At 42.4% G+C, this 4,420-nt stretch overlaps 1 long non-coding RNA gene across 2 annotated transcripts; it reads right to left on the reverse strand.

Annotated features, from left to right (window-relative positions):
- Positions 1-1,586: 1,586 nt before the first annotated feature.
- LOC119313048 lies at positions 1,587-2,496 on the reverse strand. 2 transcript variants are annotated; one of them, XR_005151496.1, is made up of 3 exons: positions 2,373-2,496; positions 2,192-2,291; positions 1,587-2,074 (listed from the first exon to the last, which is right to left on the reverse strand). It is a non-coding gene; the product is annotated as an uncharacterized LOC119313048 (long non-coding RNA). The 2 variants fall into 2 exon arrangements; XR_005151495.1 differs by lacking the exon at positions 1,587-2,074 and adding an exon at positions 2,085-2,125.
- Between the last annotated feature and the right edge of the window lie 1,924 nt (positions 2,497-4,420).

Genomic DNA, 4,420 nt, shown 5'->3' on the forward strand with positions numbered 1-4,420 from the left:
ACTACGAATACAAACAAAAAAGTAGACTTCTATGAATACTACAGTACTGTAAAATCCGAAGGTTGAGGTCGGTCGTGGCGCCCATGCATTGCATCAGAAAAAAAATCACACGCCCTTATGGTTGTCCGGATCTTCTACTTGAAGACGGCTAATCATTACGCCGTCGTCCCGAGCTCTTCCTTGCTTCCCTCATTGTTTGATAATCTATGCAGCCCTTTTCTAATGGACCACTTGGCCTGCTGTTTACAAAGCACATATCAGCACACTGTAACACTGCCAGTAGTATTCATACATGGAAAGCCCACACAACGTTCAATCCTTTTTTACCGGGTCTTTCTCTTATTGCCACGTTGTAACCACACCCCTTAACCCTCTGCACAACTGTCATTCCTTCTTCACTGGGTCTATCATTTGCCATGTTATACGCACACCTCACCCTCCTGCTATTCTATATCTGTAAGCATCTTGTTGATCCGCTAAGCATCTTGTTTCAGTAGATAAGTCGAGTTGTATAGCCGTCTAACTCATATTATCATTGGTGCTTCCTGAACCACATAAGAATTGGACTCTTATGATCCTGAATAATGAACTGAATCTGTAAAAAAAATGCTCAACATTAAGAATATTTAATTTAAAAAATCAGGACCTGAATGATTATATGCATAAGCCTGATGGTTGAATATAATACAAAGATTGTTGAACCGGTGATTGCTAAGAGGTCAATTTCATGCATCAAATATAAACTGTAGTAGAATTTGATAATTCTAAGCTTGAAAGGAAACCTGGGTACAAAAATGGTCTATTTGGTGTCGCCTTCTAGGAAATCTACCCTGTTCTGAAGGCTTGTGTAGATGAATTATTTTCTATGTGGAAAGATATACTTGTACACGCTGCGCCTTCGCCCGCTAATAGCGGCTAAGAAGCATGATCACCTAGAGTGCCATCACTGGATTTAACCAGAACAAAAGGCAAACAATTTTATACATGAATATCTATATGACTGCAGTCAGAACTAAAAGTACCTGATTTTAAATATGGGTTGGGTGGCCTGCTGGAGTGCAGTACTTGAGAGACTATGCTAGTGTAGTAAACATAAATTTGGCCGGTCAGCTTCTATAGGGAATGCAAAACACTTATGAAATAAGAAACAGAGAACATCTAAGCAGAAATAAGGTACATGTTTGCTTACGAATGGTACTAACATGATATATTTTCTGCCCGCCGGTAAGTTATCAAGCAAGATCATCAAATGTTTCTTTGTAGATCACATTGTGAGTATTGCCAACAGTTTTCAGGAGAGTTATTTTCAGTCAAAGCTGGAAGATGAAGACTGACTAAGAAATACTCACATCAGTCAAAATAAAAATCCTGGGCTGAAAATTTGAGATGTACATAACTACTACAATGTAGCAACGAACCCATACACTTTTTTCATTATCCCTGCTGCCTTTTGACACTCAAGCGGACATTTGTATTGGCGACTATAAGAAAACTGGAAAATATATTAGATAGAGCGGGCGGTGAGGTCCCAGGTGGGGGGAGTGGGGGAGGCGGCGGGGTGGCACTCGGTAGGTAGAGCGACCGACGGCGGTGTGATCGCATGCGAAATCATAGTCAGAACTTTGCATTTGAAGGTACACGCTCAGAGGAATTTTTTTTGCTCAGTGCCAAAAGTATCAAATGCCTAAAACTGAAAATCACATCCTGAACTGAGCATTTTATTGAGAATCGGCAAAATAAGTTAAAGACAACAGTACGAGAACAGGTGAACGGTGATCTGATTTCAACACAAAATACTCATGAAGAAATAAAATGGGTGGAAAGTGGTTTGGTTTCTAAGCATAAAACTGATCATGTTTATGCCACACATTAAGCACATAATGTGTGCGTATTTGGAGCCTGAAACATCTACCAACTAAAACTACTCCCAAAAGCAATCTTCAAGTTCAATCTTAAGACGTAACACATAAAGCTACAGACTACAATTTTGATGCACAGATTTAGCTCACTCAATCCAGTTTAGAGAGTACCCACACCCAATTCTGGAAAAAATAATGCGAGGCCCAATCCTCCGCTGCATCAAGCATCAAGCATCAACCATCATGAGATTGATTCCTTAATTGATCTGAAAACAGTTGCTTGGATTAATGTACTGTTACAACTTGATGTCAGAGGAAAGGAGGGATAAAACCTTGAGGAGCTGCATGTCCATGGCGTCCTTGACATCTCCTTGAAGAATCCCTTGACAACGGCGACCGTGATGGATGGGGAACTCCCATGGCGTGCCCCAACTGCATCTCCAGCAGAGAATATGAAGAGAAGGTGAGGTGTATGGGCAGCGAATCTCGGCCAAGAAGGAAGGAAGGACGAACCTGGGACCACCGGAGACACGCCGGCGAAGCCATGCCCGAAACCCTAGCCATGGGTGTGTGGTTGCGAGCGGGCTGTAGAGGCCGGGAGCAGAGAGTCTGGGTGGAGGGGAGGGAGGCGCGGACCGTCGGCAGCTTGGGGTGTGCCGCGCTGCGCCGGAGGCGCCGGAAGCAGCCGGCATGGGCGGCGGCGCCGGCGATGACTTCATAGGCGAGAGGGAGAGGAGGCGAGCCCGTGTGCTCTGTGTGTGGTTGTGTTTCCTTTTTTCTTTACAGAACTGCTTGGACCGCGCGTTGAATAGTCCAAACGACAGGGGGTTTTACACAAAAATGAATCGTTTTTCCTGAGTACCACTTAAACAAGGACCGCGGGTTGATTTCAAAGAAACAGCGGGTTTTTTTCGCAAAAACACCAGCGACGTACGACCAGAAGCGATGCGTGGTTTATTAGTAGGTAGAGATAGAGATAGAGATTGACACATAATTTACGTCAACCCACATATCCCTACCCGACTCTGAATAAAATAGAAAACCTACCACGAGAATCCCTTATGTGCCCTGCCCCAACTCTGAAAACAGATCGTGCACTACATCCCTGATCCCAGTAAACTTGAGAATTACATCTGGTGACAGCTGCGATGAGGCGCCACAAACCTCCTCGACCTACTTCTGCCTATGACTAAACAAACGAATACACAGCGGATTGAGAAGCTGCACCACGCGTAGATTGCGAAGCTGCCATTACAGGGAGCCCTAGCACGCAAAAAAAAGTCACTAGCCTCCGGCCCTCAGCCGCAATGCATGCGGTGGCGTTCCAGGGACATAGTACAAAGCTGGCTTCATGATCACTCGGGCGTTGTCGGCGGACGAGGCCACGAGGATGCAGACCTCATACATGAGCGGTGTACAAGATGGAGACCACGCCAAGTTGCTAGATTGGAGTTTGGGTTGATCCTGGCATCTAGCTAAGTTGAACTGGCAATAATTACTCCCTGCATGTGTGATTTTCCATCGACAGTAGCTAGATTCAACATGTGTACGTAGGAAGGGTGAAGAAGAATTTACTGTTGGTCCTGCAAATAACTGCTAAAAGGACTGTGAAGGGTCTATCCAAGGAGCGAAAGTTCTATCACTGATTTTTAAGATTCCACAAATTAACAGGCTCGTCCATGTTATAAATATCTGAGAGGCATGAGCGTCCAGCTGCATGCATCCAAGCATCGATAGGTAATTTAGTATGGGCATGTAAGTCTGATCTCTGCATAATGTACAGTAATATAGTTACATATTTTTCCAGTTACAGTTAATGAATAAACATATACAAGCCATCAAGGCGTGGAGGGGATAAAAGGAACCTAACGCTAATTTCATAGGTACTACTGCATCGTCGAACCAAAGAAACGAGTGAATTGAACATACCTGTGCACTAACGGAAAATAACACGACTCTTCATACGTATAGACTCGCTATTCTAATACACCTGAGCTTACCTAATTTCTCACTTGGTGAGAGTTGTCCACCCAACACTGAGATTTATGTAAGATTCCTCGCTTTTGCAACTATTACAAATTTGTTTACATTTTCTTTTGCATTAGATGTATAAATGTATGCATCGGTGTGACCATACTTTTAGATATGTATGAATAAATTTGTAAAGTCAACTGAGAAATATATGTTTTCCTCAGCCGCTCAACCATAGCCAGATCCTTCTACCCTTTTGTAGGATGAATACATTATTATACAAAGATACATACTTTTTAGATTGGTTTTTGTATCAGCTCGATCAGGTAGGAGGACCCTTATATTATAATCATACAATGTTCTTAGGATATATTAATAGAGTACAAAATTAAAATATTTGAATGACGTCCACACAAATATATTTCTTTTCTAAAGGGCATACCATGATATAAAGATTTATTGATATAACATCTAGCTTTATTAAGAAAAATATATGTAAAGTTATGCCGAATCCAAGTTTTATTTCCACGTGATAACCTACTGTCAGCAAAAAAAGTACAAAATGTTTGCCATTTCAATACTTTCGTTTG

The sequence above is a fragment of the Triticum dicoccoides genome, chromosome 1B (assembly GCF_002162155.2).
Source record: "Triticum dicoccoides isolate Atlit2015 ecotype Zavitan chromosome 1B, WEW_v2.0, whole genome shotgun sequence".
Taxonomy (NCBI): domain Eukaryota; kingdom Viridiplantae; phylum Streptophyta; class Magnoliopsida; order Poales; family Poaceae; genus Triticum; species Triticum dicoccoides.